Source organism: Ostrinia furnacalis, unplaced genomic scaffold, assembly GCF_004193835.3.
Source record: "Ostrinia furnacalis isolate ACB-3 unplaced genomic scaffold, ASM419383v2 OfSCF0534, whole genome shotgun sequence".
NCBI lineage: Eukaryota > Metazoa > Arthropoda > Insecta > Lepidoptera > Crambidae > Ostrinia > Ostrinia furnacalis.
Window position 1 is genome coordinate 128,540 of NW_021130773.1, and position 24,181 is coordinate 152,720.

Here is a 24,181-nt window from a genome sequence, read left to right on the forward strand (position 1 = left end):
AATGAAAATTTTTTATTGCTACACTAAAAAATAATTGCTACACTAAAAAATAAATTATTTACATGTGAATGGGTACACAGAAATAAAGAAAAAAAAGAAAAAGTTATAAATAAAATTTGAATCTGATGATGACAAAGTAGTGAGCAGAAGATAGTAAGAGTTTTAGTTTCGATATGTCTGTTTGTCTGTCCGAGGTTTCGCTTGGAAACTGTTGGCACTAGAGAGCTGTAATTTTGTGGAGGTATGTATATTATTTTATTATTATTTTGCAAGTCTTATATATAATAGGCCTATTTTCATTAGATATAAACAAAAATGATTTTTTATGATTTTAATAGGTGGGTATTTTTGTCCTTTCTATTTTTCTGCATGGTAACCCTACCTGCGACCGGATATTGGAGCCTTGCCTCTGAACCCGCAGGCAATTGAAATACCTAATACTCTCTGTATTGTACGGGACTACCATTAGGTTTTATTGACTCTGGCTTTATGGTTCAGTCATATAAATACGGGTATATTGAGAAACAGTCATTAAAATTTGATTAACTTTGGTTTTATAGCATGCAGAAGCTTGCGATTTTGTATCAGATACAGTTCGTGACACAGTAAAAGCCAAAAAGTTCGCAACTCAACTGGCCCTGAGAAGAGAACCTTAAAAGAAGTAATTAATGGACAGCTATAAGGACCTTATCTAGGTCTTTAATAAATAAGAGGGTAATCTTTTCAGCCTCTTATCCTACTAATATTATAAATGTGAAAATTTGGATGTCTGGATGGATGTTTGTTACTCTTTCACGCAAAAACTACTGAATGGATTATGTTGAAACTTTACAATACTATTGTTTATAGCCCAGAATAACATAAAAGCTATAATAATTTATGACGATATGTGGCAAAAGCTAGTTTATTAAAGATTAGGTTTTAATTTAGGAAATTGTTGATTAAATTACCCAATAAGTTTAAAACCTTCAAACTACAGTGAAAATCAAATTGAAAAACTTTTAGGCCTCAGCCTCGAATTTAGCGGGCAGCGGGGCGGCGGCGGTAGCGGCGCGGGAGCGGCAGGATCTTATGCGTAAAATCAAATAGACCGGTTCTCGAAAACAGCGGCGCGGGAGCGGGCAACGAGCGGGCAGCGCACTCCTTCTTTTGCCCACAATAAATCGAGCGTTAGGAATAAATTTGAATCGAAATAAAATTGTCGCCGTTGTTCAGACATTTCGTTTGCGAATAAAAACAAATATCTCGACAACACAACCCCGAACACTTCGCCGCTAAAGCGCCGCGCGAGCTGCCCGCTTGTTTCGAGAACGGGTCTGCGTTGCCCGCCTCGCTCCCGCGCCGCCGCCGCTCCCGCCCCGCTGCCCGCTAAACTCGAGGCTGAGGCCTTATTTTAAAATACGATTATGGACAGAAGCTAATCGACTCGTACCTACTTCAGTACAAAGATCAAAATATACGTTTTTCTCTACAAGATATTCAATGCTCGCCGAGGCTTTGACTAGTGTTGCCAGTAGTCAATAATAATATGGTATAATCTATACTAATATCTATACCTACTTCTATACATCTGTACTAATATTATAAATGCGTAAGTAACTCTGTCTGTCGGTCTGTCTGTCTGTCTCGCTTTCACGCCTAAACCACTAAACTGATTTTGATGAAATTTGGCATAGAGATAGTTTGAGTCCCGGGAAAGGACATAGGATAGTTTTTATCCCGGTTTTTGAAACAGGGCGACGCGCGCGATAAAGGTTTGACTGTGACAGACATAATTCCACGCGGGCGAAGCTGCGGGCGGAAAGCTTTATTAATATTTAAATAAGTACTGATTCTTAATATCTCCTATTAAATATTTGGATATTAATTTATTTGGTTTACAAATAACATCAAAAACTGTTTATTGTCCCAAAACAAAAAACATTACCTAATTCTGATTAATACCATACGTATTGTTGTTTACTAAATAAACCTTCCACGTATGTTTCATTACCTCCCGCTGGATTTAAACTCCAAACATTACTGTTATGTAACACTCTACATTTACTGAAATGGTTGCTCACGTTATGCAAATTTTGTATGACCCCCAAAGGAAAAGCCCACAAATACCGATAAACTCAGTTCTAACTATCGATTACGTATTTAATTAAGGTGAAATAAATTATTTTAAAAAATACTATCGATATCAATATAATCCCAACACTAGTCTACTAACATAAACTCTGTTTTAACGGAGCGGCTGTTTCTGGTGGTCAATCGCTCATGAATTTATCTATGCTGAAAATAAAATATTAAAAAAACTGTCGATATCGATAATATGAACATAATCCCAACACTAGTCTGCGTGCCGCCGCTTGCAATCCAACGCTTTAATAGAGATGGCCTCTTGAATCGGAAATTTAAAATGACGTCGTCGCTTCTCATAATGGGGCCGCTTGAATTTCTTTGGGAAAGCCTTTGATAAAATTGTTTTGTCGAACGTTTGCACTAACTGGAATATACACGAGGAGGTTCGTTTCCACTGTAATCAAGTTTTGCAGGATACCGACTGACTTTTGAACACACAAATGTGTTTGAAAGTAGAATTACAAATTCGAACAGAATGGTTTTAATGCGGGACACTGTAAGAACTTAAAACACGTGTACTAATAGATCGTTTCATCCACGAAGACGCGCCCCACCATTTTGGTCGAGGGAAGCGCGGGGTGCGGGGAGTTTGATCCGAGCAATCAAAGCGTCATTATTGTAGTGAGCGTGTGCACTCATTGATAATTTAGCGTGTACTGATAACACTCAAACATTAGCGGAAGAATGGTGGGGCGCGTCTTCGTGGATGAAACGATCTATATATCCTGCAAACTTCCTGCAAAAAACGGGATGTCTTCATCGGTCTGGGTCTGACACATGAACAGATCTTTTGTAATATCTGAATACCTCAGTTTGACATAAATCTCTCTCAAACAATAGGTTCTATCTACAATCTACATACACGATTCCTCCCATTTCATTTCCTTTAGGATGGGATATAATTCCTTACTAGGTCTCTTGAATATAAATAGAATACATAATTATAAATACATAGAGGCTCTTGTATTTTTAATATTACCTATCTAATCGATTTATTTAACGTACCTACTTATGGATAGTTGTGATTTTAAATAAACTCAATTTTAACTTTATATTGTTACTAGCGGCCGCCGCGACTTCATACACGTGGATACCGTTTTACCCCGTCAGGGGTTGAATTTTGGAAAATCCCGTCTTAGTGAGCACCTACGTTCTAAAAGGAACCCCCATGCAAAATTTGAGACTTCTAGCACTTGTAGTTTCTGAGATTTCGTGATGATTGAGTGAGTCAGTCAGTGGCCTTTCGCTTTTATAGATATACAGGGTGTTAGGTAAATGGGTATATGAGCCGACACTAGCCCATGTTAACATGGCCATATAAATGGTATGGTGAAGTCAGAAAATTGATATCTTCATTTTAATTATTTTAATTTTCATACAAATCGGATTTTATAAAATTTATTTTATATGATAATTAAAAAAAATAAAATGATGATATCAAATTTCTGACTTCACCATACCATTTATATGCCCATGTTAACATGGGCTAGTGTCGGCTCATATACCCATTTACCTAACACCCTGTAGATACAATTCTATACATTTTATGTCCTCAAATAGATTTTTAATCTTAAATGTACAGAATACAAACTAAAAGCTCTTCACGTGGTAGGTAAGTCCTGTAAAGGTTTTAGCCTGTATTTTCCGAGTTTGCAACTTTATTTGTTAGATACAACAGAGTTCAATATCCAATGTTATAAACTTACAGTGAAAAGGTGCACTGAATGACCACAACTGATGTTAATGTAGTAATCTCGTTCTTTAACGAAGATGGTTAAGAGCCTAATAATGCAATCTATAGACAGTCATCATCATCATTTCAGCCACAGGACGTCCACTGTAAGCAAGGCATCCCCAATGATTTCCTGACTGTTTGGAAGCGGCTTGCATCCATCGCCGCCCTGCTAGTGGACTTTGAACAAAAATTGCACCACAGCGCGGCGTCCGTCCAACTAGTGCAGTCTTTCCCAAAGTGGGCGATAACGCCCCCTTGTGGGCGCTGCAGGCTTAAAGAGGGGCGGTAAGAGACCCAGAAAAAAAAATCGGGACGTTGTGTAGAGGCTTGGGAGGCATTACTATGAGGTCTCACGGTGCGCGGGGACGCACAGGGTGACACACGAACCAATCACAGAGCTCTATTCCACAATGTGCGTTCGATTTTTTGGCTTTACTTAAGCAAGCATTATTTGTGAAAACGGACGTTATAGTACTACTACTAGCTTTCCGCCCGCGGCTTCGCCCGATTGGAATTTTGCCTCTCACAGAAAAACTTTATCGCGCGCGTCCCTGTTTCAAAAATCGAGATAAAAACTATCCTATGTCCTTTCCTGGGACTCAAACTATCTCTATGTCAAATTTCATCAAAATCGGTTCAGTGGTTTACAGACAGACAGAGTTACTTTCGCATTTATAATATTAGTATAGATAGTATTGATATACAGTAATAGATATGTAAGATAATCGAGCTTACTATTAATTTACGTTATGTTAGTTAAGCGAGTCTACTGGATGATTCTACTATTGTATCGAATTTTGTATGCAAACTGAAATTCAGTTGGATTTCACACAATGCACAAATACCTATACACCGCACGCGTTGTAGTTTCAAATATTCACAACAATGCTCTCAAATTGTTCGGGTCCTTATTGTAGGATAGGTATTCCAGTTATTTGAGTACTTAATTAACTGTAAGTATGAGTTAGATAAACTCGTAGTTCTTGCAACTCACAAAGGCGAGTGAGCTATACTTGTGTGTGTACGTGTACACGCACATAACGATAGTGTAATAAAATAAACTTTGTAACAAAACTTTTGAAAAACGAACAGTAGCGAGCCACCACACATAATAAAACTCACTCGCCTTCGTGAATTGCAACAACTATAATATTTTTCAAATAACACAAACTTTTCTGGTACCTATTGTTTTTTAAAAGTTGTTTTTTTTTTTCAAAAAGTTAGGTAACCTTTTTATCATCAAAATTTAGACCAAAAAGAATGCTACCAGAATATTCTTCTTCTCAGCCGGAGGACATCCTCGGTTAGACCAATATACCAAAGATTTCCATAGCGTCCGGTCCTCTACAGGTCGTCGGTCCAACGAGTGTGAGGTCTACCTACATTACATCTTTCAGTGCATTGGGCGCCAGTAGATAGGTTCAGAATAATGTGTACAATATAATATTTTCATCCTTCATCGTAGATCTTGCGAACAATAACCTTGCTTCACCAAAAACCGACAAAAATCCAATTTCACAGACATCTATTGACGTGGATAAATAAAAAAGTAAATACATAGTTTCTCAGCCGCTGTCATATTTTGCAAGCTGACAAAAGGAAGGGAACTGCCCACTGCCAAGCCTCGGGCGGACATTGTAATAAATCAAAACATGTGTACAGTCAGCGTCAATAGTTCGCGACACCCAAAGTGTCCATATAGTTGATAACACAACCTTATTTCAGTTGTAACAAAGACGTGTTGCGAACTTATTGGCTACTTAAGGTGTCACCACCGACTGTTCATCTCCGCGAGTTTGCATCGAAAACAAAACACGCGCGACGGCATATACTGTGATATTTAATCGACAGGACACTCACGAGCGAGCATTGACGCACGCACTTGTGTTCTTCACCTATTTGCATTGTAAAGACAATAAACTATGTATGATGGAAAGTAGAAAAAAACGGTGGTGTAATTAATACTGTGCAGTATTTTAACTGCCTGAATAATGATAGAAACACAAAATATAATTCATGCATAATCATGTATATCCTCCGCCATTTTCCGCAGTTTGGCACTTCACGTCACACATTTTATCGAAGTCAGACCTATTATGGAATCGGCGCTGTACCGTGTGTCTAGTGTGAGTTAACATCAAACGTGCTCACTTTGTGCCACTCACAAAATACATTGAATGTATGACGGATTGTACAGCGCCCCTAGCGGGAGAAGTTCAAAAACTAAAATTTTCATACATTTTTTGTAACATTTGATGTAAACTCACACTCAGCCCACCGATAACTGACGTATGTCAAGATAGGGTACACTTCTTGCTTTTACTATATTATGTTAGTGTTACAAAGTTATTTACACACTTCTAATGTCCTAACCTTTGTAATAAATAATATTTATCTAAGGATATAAATTGAACTTAGCCAGACTTAAAGGGCATTACAAAAATAAGTCAAACACTTAACTTCCTACTCAATCTATATATATAAAAGAAAGTCGTGTTAGTTACTCCACTTATAACTCAAGAACGGCTGAACCGATTTAGCTGAAAATTGTCAGAGAGGTAGTTTAGAGCCAGGAGAAGGACATAGGATACTTTTTATCCCGTTCGAAATAAAAAAAGTCTGCTTATTTATTGCCATTAAGGCGGAACAAAGTTCGCCGGGTCAGCTAGTCTATATATATGTTACAGGAAATGTATGAAATCCGTCATTGTATACAATTCCTAGGAATTGTGTATAAGTCCTAAAATCACCCGGAAATGTGTGATGTAAATTATATTAGACACATTTCCTAGGAAATTTGCACATTTCCTAAACAGCAATCGGAAATGTAATTAAGATTTCAATGAATACGCGTGGACATACGGTGCGAGGGGAGGATATTGCATCGTCCGATTACGCGGGGTCTCTATCGAATCGGCAAATTTTTTGCACGCCTAGTTGTCTATGGCACACAAATAAGCCTAATTTTTTTTTACACAAAATGATTTTTATTACGCCATTTTTTTTCTCCGAAACTTGAATGGCGCTGCCGTGCCGCGGCAGCTGTGTATGTGTAAGGTCGCAAGTCTAACCTAACCTAACCGAGACTTTGTTATCCAGCTACAGAAATATTAAAACCTTCATGCCAATAAATTTAATAAAAAAGATGTTAAAATTAGAGATTTCCAATACTTCAGTTCAGCGTAATATACGTGATGCCGAAAGAAAGGATGCCAATAGGCAAATATTTTTTTTCGGCCAAAGTATAATAGTGCGATAACAACTGTCAGGCTAAACAATAATAATTGTGAGTTAAAAGTACCTATCGGCCAATGTGGTTTGGCTAAATGAAATTTTAAGCGTACCTACCGAGGGGCATCTGATCACGCGGCCGCGCTTGTGCCGCTTAGTTTTATACATTTCCTAATACAATATTGGAATTCTATAAAATTCCTAGGAAAAGTATACATTTCCTAGGATATGTGCGTATTAAAAAATCTCTGAAGCAATATTTTATACATTTCCTAAATAGCTTCGGAATTGTATACATTTCCTAGGAATAGTATACAATTCCTAGAATTCATACATTTCCTGTAACATATGTATATAAAAGAAAGTCGTGTTAGTTACTCCACTTATAACTCAAGAACGGCTGAACCGATTTAGCTGAAAATTGTCAGGGAGGTAGTTTAGAGCCAGGAGAAGGACATAGGATACTTTTTATCTCGTTCGAAATTAAAAAAAGTCTGCTTATTTATTGCCATTAAGGCGGAACAAAGTTCGCCGGGTCAGCTAGTATGTTATATATTCAACCCTCCTGGCCAGCGTAGGGAATGCAGGTAGGTACCTTACTCTTCCATTTGCCTCAAAAATGATACTGAAATGAAGCAAAAGATGATGATAATGAAGCAAAAGAAAAATATTTTTGAACTTTTTCTTGGCAGACTGTACGGTCTCAGAACAGTGCCCTGAGGTAGGACAGAATCATAATAAACGACACGTCTTATAAAATACGTTATAGGAAAGGGTAGTAAAACAGATAGAGACTGTTTCATCCCACTAACTAAAATAACAATGGAAAAGTGTCTGACGTACCTATTCATAAACATTCTATTATGAGGTTTCACAGTGCGCGTGGACGCACAGGGTGACACACGGACCAATCACAGAGCTCTATTCTTATTTTTTATGTGACAAGGCAAACGAACAAACGGATCACCTGATAGTAAGTGATTACCGTCGCCCATAGACACCCGCAGACCCAGGGGCGTTACAGGTGCGTTGCCGGCCTTTAAGGTGAAGATACGCTCTCTTCTTGAAAGCTTGCAGGTCGTATCTGTTCGGAAACACCGGCACCGCAGACGACATTCCATTCCACAGTTTGGTTTCACAGACCTTTCGCTTGCCGGGCAACTGTTCTCTGCCATACGAAATACGATTTTTCAAGTTATTCAAAACGTAAGTAGTTTGAGATGTGACTCTTAACGCTAGAAAATTTTAATTACTACAAGTAAGTAGGGGAGACCGAGGAGAGTTGTAACTAAGGAGGGTTGTGACATTGTAGATTTTTGGAAACCTATCTTCAGCGAGCTCAGAACAGCGCGTATTATTTTGTTAGCTCGAGACTTAAACCAAAAACGCGCACTGTTACAACTCACCCCAGTCTCCCCTACAATAGTAATTTAGCTACTATATTCATGTCAAAACAATCATACAACAGTCGCATATACAGCATAGCGTAAGGGTTCACTAGAACTGTTTACTACACTCAATATGGACAGGTAATCCCCGCGGACGCTGCCTACCGATATTGGCAATAATGCCCCAGGCATAGAGTATTGACTGGTGGTACGGGGAAAAAGAGGAAGCGGCGTTACAAAATAATTATTAATTAGTTTGAAATCTTTATAGATTTTGCTTTGTGCTGAATTATTCTTGTTGTACGTGGATTAAATGTCATTAAAAGATTAAACGATAAGAAATTTCAATCCTTCCAGTTATCGGAATTTATATACAAAGATCTGAGTCTAAATCATCTGGTTACAAACAAACTACCACCAATTTGGCAGAAAGTTGGTGTCGGCAAAAGGTAAACAAATTCTAAATAAATAAAGTGACATTAGAGAGGGACTTTCTTGTTCTAGAGATCTTGATCGCAAAAATTTTAAAAGTTTTCTTCATGCTTGAAGAAAATAACTCCGTGCTTCGGAAACCGTAGCTTCAATTATTATGCTATTTCACAAGATTATTATTATTTAGATTTTATGAGTAGTCATAAGCGACTACTCATAAAATCTACGAGTTGATGACAAACATGATGTTTACCTATCTATGTGTAATGAAATAAAGAAAAAAAAACAACTACTTACGCTCTCTTATAAAGCTCGTAGAGCTGAGATGGCTGTTAGGGCAGAAAAGCGCGAGTGGCAACCACGGCCTGGAAGACGTAGCGTGGGCAGTCCCCCCACTAGGTCGACTGATGAACCTGTTTGTGGGCAGCGCAGGACCGGTTATTATGGAAACCCAGCAGTGGACGTCATTTGGCTGAAACGAGCGAACGAACGCTTACCTTTGTAATTTAAACCACACTAATTCTCCAGACTTAGAGCAAAATTATGTCGGGCCACGAGGACCGAGCGTTTCTACTACAAAAACATTGAAGCGCAGGGTAAAACGTTTTTTCGATAGCCTATTACAAGAACCATTGTTTTCTCGTTCAGATAATTTATTTAATAACTTCATTGCCAGCCATATGAAGCCACAAGGGATGAAGGTGCAAAAGGCTCGTTCAGAGAACAAAATTCTACTTCAGTGAAGTGACTCGATATCATACCATTATTAACTTCCAAAATAGAGGTCCTAGGGACTATTCCCACTTCTCATTCCCACTATAGTTCTTGCAACTCACTAAGGCGAGTGAGCTTTACTTGTGTGTATACGTGTACATGCACATAACGATAGTGCAATGTGTCTTTTGAAAAACGAACAGTAGCGAGCCACCACACATGTACCTAAAGCTCAATCGCCTTCGTGAATTGCAACAACTATACTGCAACTCCATGTAGTGAGAAAAAATATTAGAAGAAATTAAGGGGAGTTTAAGCCAATTCGAGGATAGACTCCCTTCTAGTTCCATCTTTATTAGATGATCAATTTACTCACCTTTTTAACAGGAATAAATGTTATGCATAAAAAAAGCTACAATAAATGTTTTTTAATTAAAAGCGGGTAAAAAGTACATTTAGGCCGGAGGCTTCGCAAAAGTTCTTGAAACCTTTTTAACAGCAAAAAAGCCACAATAGCTTTTTTAATAAAAAGCTATAAAAACATAACCCTCCTTCTGGCGCAGTCGGGTAAAAATATATTTTCCAACCGAACATTAAGTTATCATTCAGCCAAATGACGCACGTATTCACAAACATTACTATGAGGTCTCACAGTGCGCGTGTACGTACACAGGGTGACACACGAACCAATCACAGTGCTCTATTCAACGCTGTGCGTTCGATTTGCTGCTTCACTTAAGCAAGCATCGTTTGTGAATACGGGCGTTAAAATGCTATTTTTAACTAGGAAGACCCCTATTCATGAACCAGCTTACCTCAGCTTAACAGCGGTCAGATGAGCTCGACAATTTTAACATTAATTAAAATCGACTTGTTTGTGGAACTAAAAGCAATTGTTTTGGGCTTTGTTATATTGTTAACAAAACATTTCAGTAGAAACAGTTACATATTTCAAACCCTTCACTTAATAAAGTATTAGTCCCCTTTTGTTTGATGTTTGCTTTATTTATTAATCTACTTCCCCAATCAAATTACTTTTTTGTAAGTGCTATTAAAAGGAACCTAGGAGCGCTTTCACATTTAGAGTAGGCGCACACCGTTGATTTTTCGTCGGCCGATAGTTTAGTCGGGCAGTTGATCAGTATGGGCATGTATGGGAGTGCGCACACAACGCCGATTCGATTTGGCCAATTCTTCATTCAATTTAAAATCGGGTACAACTATCGGCCAACTAAAAATCAACGGTGTGCGCCTGCTCTTAGGCGATTTAGCAGCGCGACAAACGCGCAACAGACGCGCTGCCGAAAATTATTTATTTAATTTATACTATGTGACTAGGGTTTCTGCTCGAGCCTTCTCGAACTCGAGAAAACTCGAGAAATTTGGCTTCACTCGAGACGAGAAAAAAATTACCGGAGCTCGAGAATTCTCGAGTTTCGATTTTGAAGCTTTAATAGTCTTGAAAGCCTGTTTTCTTAGACAAAAGTAAGTTTTTAATTATTTAATAGGTTAACGTTGCTTTTAGGCTGGCCTAGTCTTCCTTTTTTTACTGATTTGATTTGCAATTAATGATCTCAATCGAAACTAAGTAATAATGTTTACCTACGAGTATGCTATACCTATTTATTATGTATGTTTAACTCTGAGTGATTTAAAGACCGAAAAATTTGTTAACTGTCTGTTAGGTTAGGTACTCGTGCCTCCTCGTAAAGTTTATTCAAGTCGTTATCATAAAGAAATTTTAAAAAATAAATAAAAAATGTTTTTTTGTTTATAAAAAAAAACTATTTATCGTAATTTTGCTATTTGGACTTGTGTCCTTTGGAAAACAAGTGATTCAATTGTAGCTCCAGATTTTTAATTTTTATTTATCCTTAAATTACACGCGACTTTATGACTTTTGTTCCTTTAGTTAATAACTAAGTTATGATTATTAGTTAATATTAATTATGAAAGAAGATTTCATTTTTTGTTTGTTTTCTTACCAAAATAAGTGGTACTAAATTCTAATATCGATTGTTGTGCATTAAAGTAGGTATATTAGATTAAAAAACCTGTGTTTTAATTAAATTTCAACAGATTTCAACAGTTTTAATTTAAAGACTCGAGACCCGAGAAAACTCGAGACTTTCGCCTCGAGAATTCCCGAAACTCGAGAAAAAAAATAGGTCGAGAAATCAGAAACCCTATATGTGACAGTGGATGCATGCTTTCACATTATAAAAATGCCGCTGTCGCGATTCTTACGCCCTAATGTGAAAGCGCTCTAACACCCGTACCTATTCACAAACGATGCCTGCTTAAGTGAAGCAGCAACGCGATGCGATGTCGAACGCACAGCGTTGAATAGAGCTCTGTGATTGGTTTGTGTGTGTCACTCCGCCACTCAAGTATTATAGGTTTTTGGGACCCTGTGCGTCCACACGCGAGACCTCATAGTAATGTTCAATAGCTATGTCTAACAACATAATATTAAAAATAAATAATAACTTACTAAGGTACTCGTACATATTTTATGATGGTGTATCCACGTGTATCACTCGCGCTCCTGCACGCGATGCCGCCGCCGCGCCTTTGCACTGTTTGTACGCGCCGCGTGAACACCGCTGCCGCGCCGCCGCCGCGCCCGTTTAAAAAACATAACCTTCCGTCCGCTACACTGTTCATACGCGCCGGTTTTACTCGGCGCGTATGAACAGTGTAGGGGCGCGGCGACGGCGCGGTGGCGGCGTCGTGTGCATGAGCGCTAACGTGTTCAGTAATTACTGTGTTCGTCATTTACAAGTACCTACTTATTTCAGAAAAAGTAGATACAGATAATTATTACTATTTTAGTCTTATTAACTCATCCAGACTAACCGTCTTTCCAATTACATAAATTACTCATTATTTTCATAAAACTCCGTCATAATGACGCCATATTTTCATAGGCTCCAACATAATCGGTAGATTATAGGGGAGACCGAGGAGAGTTGTAACAGAGGAGAGTTGTGGTATTGTCGATTTTAACTTATTATAAAATAAATAAATAAATATCCTTGGACATTTTACACTGCGCCTCTAGCCCCAAACTAAGCAAAGCTTGTACTATGGGTACTAGACAACGGATATAAACATACTTAAAACCTTTTTTCTTTTAATTACATACTTAATATTCATACACCCAGACCCGTCACAGAAATTAAAATTCATCAATCGGACCCGGGACCTCTCGGCATAGTAGTCCGTTCTGAACCACTACACCAAACGGCAGACATCTACTAAGTGAGCTCGTGACAGTGCGCGTTTTTTAGTTCGTCTCGAGCAAACAAATACGCACTTTTGCGAGCTCGCTGATAGTAGCTTTCTAAAAATCGGCAATGTCACAACTGAGAGTTCCAACTCTCATCAGTCTCCCCTATAATCTACCCGTTATGTCATTATGACACAGTTTTATGAAAATAATAAGTAATTTACGAAATTGGAACGAAATTTGTAATTTGAAGTCTGGATAAGTAAATTAAGCAGATAAGAATATAATTAAATACTTAGTTACAAATTATCTGTATCTACTTTTTCTGAATTACTTGTAGGTAATTGACGAATATAATTACTGAACACGTTATGATGCGTCCCACCTCTGTGACAACTGTCCTCGGTCTCCCCTACCCAGCTTGTGGGGGTGACACCCCCTATAATTACATTGCCTGACAAACTGACGTCAAGTTGATGTATTATAACATCACATAAAGAAAATTCTCGCAATAACTTTCTGCGTCATTACTGGTAATGGATATTGTTGGGAATGTGCGAAAATGGTGCCGTATTTATAGCTCGGTTAAGGATATTGTTATTGTCTGGATCGGTTTATTAGTATGGGTCAATAAAGTATAGCTTTCCATAAATTGGGGTATAAAGTGGCAGCTATACAACAGAGTGTAGTCATACGGGATGACATAATTCCGAAATGACGCGATCATAAAATACAGAAAAAAACATACACTCGAATTGAGAACCTCCTCCTTTTTTTGAACACGGTTAAAAAGGAAAAAAATTAAAATGGAAAAGAAAATTAAATAAAGAGCAAAAGAAAAATAATTTAAACTACATCTGCCTACATAAAGTAGCTTTGTGTTTACTTGTTCTTTACTACCATGCTAACTGTACTAAAAAATGAAATGGTATTTACATCCCAATTTTCACGATGAATTCTGTTTAGCTTATCAAATATGATGGGTCGTAAAGGCACTTTTTTTGAGAATTTCGACAAACTAAATATACAGATCGATAGAGAATTAAATTCTGAGTACAACTGTATAAAAAACTCATTTTCGGTATTTTGTCCTTTACGACCTTTGAGCCCGGTATCGGTATGTTGGGATAAATAGTTAAACAGATGATTTGACAACAAAAACTTTATATCACCTCATTCCTTAAACCAATCTGATTATTTCGGCAAAAAATAGACCTCCATTTTTTCAGTAATATTATTTAGTTTAAACAGGGCAAGCTAAATAAAACCGCTTCAAACAAACAAGGTCGTAGTAACATTTTAATAAGTAAGCAAAACAACAGTCTAGACAGGGATAAGATCTCCAGACAGATCGCTTTAAAAGATTAATTAATTTTAATCCTCCATCAAAGCATCGATCGTAAATAACCATTAAATATAAATAACAGACTGTTTCAGATAAGCCACGTTAAATACAGAGCACAGGATGTTCACCCACAAGATGGACCGACGACCTCATAAAGTTAGCAGGAAGGCGCTGGATGCAGGCCGCTACCGGCCGTTGTGGAAATCATTGGGGGAGGCCTATGTTCAGCAGCTTCAGCTATGGCTGAAAAGATGATGATGATGAAGATGATAAAAATGAAAAAATTTCCCTTGACATTTTACACTGCGCCATCTAGTCCCGAACTAAGCAAAGCTTATACTATGGGCACCAGGCAACGGATATAAACTTACTTAAATACTTTTTTTGTAAATACTTACATTTAAGAAAGAAAACACCCAGACCCATACAAATAAATATGTTGTAGCACTTGTTTATACTATACAACAATCACCCTGTATATTCACATCATATCTTGCGAATAAATTACGAATTCACAAAAATATGCGAATGCGAATATTCGTTACATCCCTAAAGGTGCTTTACGGAAGCAGGCGCTCGGATTGTTTTTAAATAAACTGCTACCGTCTTTATGTGACCGATGCACGTTTTATTAATACATACCAAATTAACAAAAATCTACTCTAGAATCTAAAAATCTAGAGGGCCCAGTTGCCGATAGAAAAAAATATTAAAAATCTCAACTTGGCCCGTGGACCAAGCTGAAAATGGGCCAAGTTACTAAAAGACTCCTAAAAACAGCTTTGTGAATAACACGAATATCAACAGATGATATTTTGAAATAGGACAAGAAATTTCACCACTCCTGTTAACTCCGGTATGGTCTAGTGGCTAGGATACCTGGCTCTCACCCAGGAGGCTCGGGTTCGATTCCCGGTACCGGAAGGGCACGTCTTCCCCTGTCTATTTTGTAAAGAACAGAGAGATGAAGACGGAGCTCTCTATTTTTTTTTTTCATAGTCTGTAAATATACTACACAAATAACGCAAAAAAAAATATTTTTGTATTCTAATGGTGAAAGATTTTTTCATATCGGTCCAGTCGTATCGGAGCCAAATACAAACAAAATTAATCAAATCTTTCCTCCTTATAATGAGCTTTCCGCCCGCGGCTTCGCCCGCGTGGAATTTTGTCTGTCACAGAAAAACTTTATAGTGCGTCCCTGTTTCAAAAGCCGGGATAAAAACTATCCTATGTCCTTTCCCGAGACTCAAACTATCTCTATACCAAACATCAAAATCGGTTAAGCGGCTTAGGCGTTAAAGCAAGACAGACAGACAGAGTTACTTTCGCATTTATAATATTAGTATAGAAGTAGGTATAGATAATAGGGTAAGTCCAGGATAGATGCCCCACTTTTTGAAACAGCTCTGTAACTCAGTCAGTAAGTTTTTATCAACAATTTGACCTTAGTATCTGTAAACTTTGGTCTTTCGTCTATGATATTACTATAATTATTTTAGTTTAAATTATACCGATTCTGAGTAAATACCATTTTAATTGACCTCTAAAAAGTGGGATAGACGCCTAATGTGGGGGATAGAAGACTCACTGTATGATTGTTTCAAAGGATAGATGCCTGATGCAGGGATAGATGACTCGTTAATACAGTTTTTGAATTCTAAGGATCAAATGCATTTTGAAATCAAATAAGCCAAGTATTATTATTTAAGATTGTTTGTTATTAAATGAATTAAAAATGAAATTTAATATTTTTTATTAAAAATAATACTACTGCTTCTAACGCAGTCGGGTAAAAAGGTAATTCGATCAGAAGGGCACCCTATTTATTACTTTCCTAAGGTTAGCCGTACTACATGCTTTTTTTCTTCTTACTTGCTACCTGTGACAAAAAGAGCAGGTTAGGATAGATGCCCCTAGGTGCATGGGACATGGCCCTAAGGGCATCTATACCCAAAAAAAATTAGGCAACTATTCTTTTAGCATAGGATAGGTGCCGTTTTTAATAAAAAATATAATAACACTAAAAATCGAATTAAACATATCTATCCCGTATAATTTATAAGATAGTCTATCAAATTCTATAAAAATCTGCTTCATTTTACAGCTGACAAAAAAAATATCCCTTAAAAAATTCTTACCAATATTATTTCGACGCTCGCTAAGGTCTGGCCGCGGAAGATTTTTGCTCTCACTGGCTAAACGAACGCACTCTTTGATGGTTTGCGAGGCGAAAAGTGGTACGGGGAGGTCCCTTTCTATTATACGTACTATAACTTTAGGCTAAGTTGCTTGTAACATAGTGTACTTAAAATCGCGGCACCTATCCCAGTGGGGCATGTATCCTGGAATTACCCTATAAAAATGAATCGCAAAATGTGTTGCTAAGTTTTTCAAATGCTGTTGTAAAAAGTTTTTTTTGTCGACACGACTTTTTTCAAGCGTCAATAAAGTTCAAACTATCTCCAAAATACATTCGTAGATTTCTTTGTCCCTGAAAGCTCCCTTGAGACACGATCAAATATTATTTCGGGTAGTCGACGAGATTCTCCGATAATCCTCTTAATTTACTAAAGCGATTCCCAATTGACTGATGAATTCGAAATTTCATTACACAGATCTGCCGTCTGTCTATAAATAATTTACGATATTGCAAGGTATTGAGGGTGTGTACGGGACGATATTGCGGGCAGGACTGCTATTTAAATAATACAGGGTGGAATTTTGTAATGCCACCTGGAGGGAAAGTACTCCTAATACTGTTGATAGAAAAACTCAAAGAAATATTCCTTTACTTTTGAAAAGAAATAGAACTACATTCAAATATTTCCAAAAAGCTTACCACACTCGAGAATCGAAATAACTAAAATCTGTGTGCCTACCATGAGTTTACGTTAGGTGTGCTCGCTAGCGACTGCATAAAAAAATGACATTTAAATGTATGACATATTGTGCAGCGCCCCTAGCGGCTACTTTCAAGAAATAAAATCTTCATATAATTTTTTGACGTATTCGCTAGCGAGCTCACCTAACGTCAACTCATGGTAGGCACACTGTTGAAAATTATACCCCATATTTTTATTGCATCGATCGTTAGGGTTAAGTATAAGGATGATTAATCTCTCTAACAAACTTGATAAATCAAATAAAAGGAAAATCATGAAATCTTAAATTATTTTAATTATTTACAGAAAATTGTATGGTATGGTGGTGAATTTTCTAAAAAAAATCGGAAATCTTTAAATGCAGTTCTCTTACTTTTCAAAAATAAAATAATGTTTTCTTTGAGTAAAATGTGCTATCTACAGTATTAAGAGTGCTTTCCCTCCAAGTGGCATTACACAATTCCACCCTGTTTAAATATCCTTGGCCATTTTACGAACCACTACACCAAACAGCCGACTCTACATTTTGACTGGAAACTGTTAAGCTAAACATTGTCATTTTATGTAGTGATTACCTGGGAGCTACACTGAAAATTTGATACAAGGATGATGTAATGTTGACTGTACATGTAATTTTTTTTTGGTACCTGTACTACTTCAGGGGATTAGAAATTTTACAATTCCCCGAATGACAGCTGGTATTTTAACTACTAAGGCTGAGTTGCACCACCTAACTTTGACCGTAACTACCTATAACGATAACCGGAGAATTTTGTATGGAGTTTGACAGATTTTTGACGTTTGTTAAAGTCAAAGTAAGATGGTGCCATCCAGCCTAACTATCGGAAAATATGACAGTAAAATTGGAGAAAATTAGGTAACTTAGTTGTTTACACCGTCGACAACAATTTGACTGTGAATAAGCGGTACGTTTGCCAGATCTTACCTAGTTGTAGCGATTGTCNTGATTGTCAAATTCAAAACCATGTGGTACCGCACACAATGGAATTCTGTAAGTTTCCACGCGAGCAACTTGGACAAATTCCAATGCTTCATTTAGAGATTCTTCTGTAGAATTCCAAGGAGGAAACCAAGCGATATTGTGCTCTAAGCATTTGTGTGAATGCTCCGTTGATTTAATCGGAATTCATTGGACAAAATAAATGTAGTGTTGTGTGAATACGAATTTGATTGAAGTAATTCAGCTGAAAATAACTTTGCTTTCTATAATTTCGTGGGAAATCTTTTATGGGGAAAGTAAAATGTTCAGTTTGTATACTTATTTACTACTAGCGGCCGCCCGTGACTTCGTACGCGTGGATCCCGTTTTACCCCCTAACCTTAGGGGTGGAGTTTCGTAAAATCCTTTCTTAGCGGATGCCTACGTCATAACATCTACCTGCATGCCAAATTTCAGTCCGATCCGTTCAGTGGTTTGGGCTGTGCATTGATAGATAACTATGTCAGTCAGTCAGTCAGTCACCTTTGAGTTATAATATTTAGATATCTATCCTATCCTACAACAATACAGTCGCCAATTTAAGTTCAAGCAACGTCATACAGAAATAAAACCTATTGATGTTCACAAGTCGTTTCATTTGATGTACCTACCCACTTACAATAATATGTTACAGTCAAAACTCATAATCGGTCAAAAACACTTTTAAGTGGAATAATCAGTCAAAAGTGTTTTTTACTGATTGAGAGTTTTGACTGTAACACATACCTACCCTATTATACGTTATCTACAAATATTTTTTTTCCAAATTCTTTTCAGCCAAATGACGTCCACTGCTGGATAAAAGCCCCCAAGGATGGAAATAAAATGCTTAAATAAAAATTACCCCAGGGATGGTAATAAGATGCTTAAATAAAAATTAAGATTTATTTCTTACTTGTGCTCTAAAACTTATATAAGTTACACGTGGTGGGCTTAAAACTTTCAATTCCGTATTTCAACGGCCTCTAAGACCGCGCTGAGGGAAACCCCAGTATCTCCTCTAGATTTAATAAACTCTTCGCAAAGCAATCGCTTCTGCGAGGTCTTCCAAGCCTCGGGCGGGCAGTGTATAATATTACTTAGTATTTTATAATAAACCAGGTAAAATTATTATTTCTCAAGAATTTGTGTAGAAAATGTAAGATATTTCGCAGACCACAGACTTTTAGTCAGCTGATAGTTTTCTGTTAATCAGTATGGATGAAAAAGGCGTAGAGTTTGTGAAGTAGGCCTTGTAGAGTTAGAAAGTGTAGAGTTAGAAGCTTGGCTCTACATGAGATCTGAAAACTTCGTGACAGTGCGAGTCATAACATCGAAAAGGCTCAGGAGTTTTTTTTACGAGCGCCCCAAAGAAACAAAAATACCTTCGGCCTGATCATCACTTTCCATCAGGTGAGATGCAGGCCCTTTGGGTGACCTTGAGCCTTCTTATGAGGCCCATAGTAAGCGACCACGTCTGAGCGTGCTATGCTCGGAGTTTCCCTGCGTGATCGAATCAGAAATGAGGAGATCCGTAGGAGAACCAGAGTGACCGACATAGCTCGCAGAATCGCTAAAATCAAGTGGCAGTGGGCGGGGCACATAGCTCGTAGAGCTGACGGCCGCTGGGGCAGGAAAGTTCTTGAGTGGCGACCACGAGCCGGAAGACGTAGCGTAGGCCTCCCACTAGGTGGACTGACGATCTGGTGAAAGTCGCGGGAGAGGCGCCTGGATGCGAGCGGCGCAGGACCGGTCTTTGGAAATCCTTGGGGGAGGCCTTTGTCCAGCAGTGGACGTCTTACGGCTGAAACGAACGAGATGCAGGCCAAAGTTTCCTCGTTGTGGATAAATTCTACATAAGTTAATACAGACATTACCCTCTTTTACGCAGTCGGGTAAAAGTACCTAATGTGGGAAATACATTTTCCTGCCTTTTTAGAGGTTTAAGGCGGGGATAGTCCTTATTTAGTCGTGAAGGAATTTCATTAAAATCTTGCTTGTGTTTCGCTGGAGAAAATTAGTTTTGCTTTGTTCAAGACAAAATAATTAATACAACGTTATAAATAAGTAAGTAACTCTGTCTGTTTGTATTTTCTCGTTAAACGATTTATTTAACATGAAATAAGATGGTAATAAAATACAAAATTAAATTAATTATAAATAAATAAAAATACATTTTGACCCTAAAGCATTTACATGACTGTGAATTTCAAGCCATTCCATTGATCATACATAAGAACGAAAATATGAACAAGTAAGTAGGTAGTTGAATGAACGACAGAATGAATGTTTCTCACAAAGACTATCTTTATCAGAATAGGTAATCTCATAAATGTACGAATTAATGCCTCTCGCTGTATTCATCATGTGAATGAATGAATGAATAATAGAAATAATAATATGGTATGGCTCGTAAACTGTATATTTGTAATTAATATTTTACGCGTCACTTACTAAAATGGCCGCCCAAAACGTATAAACGATTGATGTTCTGATTTTTTTTTAAATGTAGCTGCGTTACATATTTTTTTATCTATGATTGGTAAAGTTCGTTCGTTTCAGCCAAATGACGTTCGCTGCTGGACAAAGGGTTCCCTCAAGGATTTCCACAAGGACCGGTCCCGCGCCGCCCGCATTCAGGTACCTCGCGTGACCTTCACCAGATCGTCGGTCCACCTAGTGGAGGGCCTGCCCACATTACATCTTCCGGTACGAGGTCGCCACTTGAGAATTTTTTTCGAGATTCGAGATTGAGAGTATATCGGTGAAGTAAAGCAGGGATACCAAAAATCAACAGAGGGCTGAGTGTGAGCTTTCATCAAACGCGCTCACTAGTGAGTGCGTCAAAAAATAACATTTCATGTATGACGGATTGTACAGCGCGCCAAGCGGGAAACGTTCAAAAACTCACACTCAGCCCACAGAAGGTTAATAATTATATTGGTTAGAAATGTTTCAGTATTGGTTCCTGGTTTACAATTGGTGCAGCCACCCTACTCCATGAGCTGTCAATTCTCATTAACCTGCCTCCAAATGAGCAAACTACGGACTGTCCGGGAAATTGACAGCTGCCGATTCAGCCGACCGGACGACCGGGCGGTTTGATTTTACCGGACAGGTAAGAATTTGGACAAGCTGATTGAATTGAGACACACTGACTGTAAGAGTGGCAAGCATTTTTTTTTTTGCTTAGATGTAAAAAAGTGAAGTTTTTGTGGCGAACATTTTACTTTTGATACGTAAGCAAAGCAGTGAGTTTTTGATGGATATCAATACAGCAGAAAATTGTGCTCAGAAAATTGCAGAATAATGATGATCATGATGTAAAATTACATTTGACATGTAACTTACAAGAGAAAGCATTTCTTATGCATGGATATATTTATTTATTTTTATTTTCTTTTCTTTTATGTTAGTTACTGTAAATTCATCATATTCGGCAAAATTCTTCAGAAAGATTAATAGTTAATTGGAATCTAGACTCCATTTTGAACCAAGCCCATCATATACATGTCTTCATAGTCAATATCACACCTGTAGGCCGTAGGCCTAAGATGCGCGCCGTGATAACTTTTATCGACGTCAATTTGTATGGGCAAAATCGATAAAATGGCGTGATAACCGCCTATCACGGCGCGCATCTTAGGCCTACTGGAATACATACAATTTCACTGAAGTAGCTCTTTAGCTCGACCTTATAAAGTTTGTTTTGCAGGCATGAAGCCGCGAGTTTAGATAATGCAACCGATATTTCCACAAAGTCTTTTTTACTACTCTAGTATTTTTGCTGTTGATTTTATCTCCCAGTGTGCCTCGTTATGTTTTGATCAAGGCCCGAGCAGACTGAATCAATATCAATTCTTCGGGTAAACAAAATACAAAATTATCTCTTCGGCGAACGTTTATTCCGCTGGCTTTTATTGACTTGCGCTTTTCGCGTAATTATGACAGGCTCCTCTTTGAAAATATGTATGATTAATATTCAATTATAAAGAAAAGAAAGGAAGAAAAAAAATAGTACCTAAAAAGTTCATGGTATTTTTTTTACAACTAAATAAGTAATATATTAACTTAACTGAACTAAACTAATCCTAAATTAAAAAAAAAAGTACAAATTAAAATAAGTGTGTACAAGCTTTATAAATAAAAAAAAATCATTCAAATCGCTCCATTGGGAGAAGGTGCAAAGAAGGCTGGCCACATTGCCACGCTGGATGGCAAGGTTATAAACAATAGTGGAAAGTTCATCATAATCATCATCATCATATCAGCCATAGGACGTCCACTGCTGAACATAATTATGCCTATCCTAAGGCGCTGGATGTACGCGGCTACCAACCGATCATTAAGGAAAATATTGGGGGAGTGGAAAATTATCGCCCGTATTCACAAACGATGCATGCTTGCTTAAGTGACGCAGCAAATCGAATGCACAGCGTTGAATAGAGCTCTGTGTTGGTTCGTGTGTCATACTGTGTGTCCACGCGCACTGTGATAGATATCTCATAATAATGTTTGTGAATAGGGGCGTTATACAACATAAAAATAATGAGCATAAATATGACATGTGTGTGTATTGTGTATACGAGTAAGTACATAATTATGTACACAACATAGACTGAACTTTAACTAATGAGATGGATTACCTACTGGATTACATAATATAATGTGGCATTCTGGGATTATTGAAACATATTATTGGATTACATCACAGTTTGTTATTTTCATTTGATTGGCTCATCAAAACAACTTCGTTATTATTTATGTTACAAAATATTAGGGTTTGCCTCAGCTTCGATAAATTACACCTGACATGTTTTTTTACTTTTTTATATTTATTTCAATAGTTTGTCGAAATATTTTTTCGTAGTCTCTGTCAGGTATTTATTAATGTGTAAGGTCACAAAATGCCTATTTATTTAACGCTTTCAAGGGATTTTTGAGCCAAAATAATCTAATTTCGTTTATGTATTCTCTATCTCCATGGAAAAAACCATTAAAATTGGTTTAACAATTTTGACATTAACCTCAAGAGTAACAGACAGATAATCTTATAATATTAGTATAGATTCACAACACATTCATACTGAATAATGGGATTACCAAGTTCTTTGTATGATAAGAAAAATGATTTCTTACTTCAGAGGGCACGTATACAGGGTGTTAGGTAAATGGGTATATGAGCCGACACTAGCTCATGTTAACATGAGCATATAAATGGTATGGTGAAGTCAGAAAATTGATATCTTCATTTTAATTATTTTAATTTTCATACAAATCGGATTTTATAAAATTGATTTTGTATGAAAATTTAAAAAATTAAAATGATGATATCAAATTTCTAACTTCACCATACCATTTATATGCCCATGTTAACATGGGCTAGTGTCTGCTCATATACCCATTTACCTAACACCCTGTATAGAGACTTTTGTTATGATTAAGCTAAATTAGACTCTATATCGAGTTATTAAGGTACTAAAGAGCCTCTCGGTTCAATTTCGACAATAATTATACTGAAATCATACCAAATACAAATAAATACCAAAACACACATGTATTGTATTAGGCCCTGTTTGCTCTTGCAGTGAAGCTTGATATGGGTTCTAGTTCCAATCAGGGTCTGTTTGCCCTTAATTATTCTGAACCTGGAATAGCACACTTTTATGTTGGTCTAATGATCGTTTTCATACATAATGTACAGTCGATATCGCAATTTAGCAATTTATAGTGTCGTGAAAATATAATAATATTTCCGGTTTTTGCAACATTTTTCTTTACTGCTCCGCCCCTATTGGCTGCAGGGTGATGTTATTAATTGGCCTAAGGCTTTTCTTGTTAGATGGGTTAAATTAAGTATAGATTACAGTAAATTCATTAACTTAACTTCTATCCTGTGTAACTATTATCTTAAGACTTGAGTAGAGAATGAGCATGTTCAAGTTGAAGATCTCAAATCAGAAAATCTTATTTTCATTTCCCTTTAACTTTTCATGAGCAAATATCTTTCTATTCCGGCGATACTTATCTGGATTGTAAATCAGAAAATGCTAGTCGAATAGAATAAAATGGTCGACACTCGATTTGTTTGCCTAACCTTATTTTTACTCAAG

The 24,181-nt window shown here is 37.3% G+C and overlaps 1 non-coding gene across 1 annotated transcript; it reads left to right on the forward strand.

Moving 5' to 3' along the window:
* The first annotated feature begins 15,056 nt into the window (after positions 1 to 15,056).
* On the forward strand, positions 15,057 to 15,128 carry TRNAE-CUC (transfer RNA glutamic acid (anticodon CUC)). Its single transcript has one exon. It is a non-coding gene; the product is annotated as a tRNA-Glu (tRNA).
* The last annotated feature ends 9,053 nt before the right edge of the window (positions 15,129 to 24,181 follow it).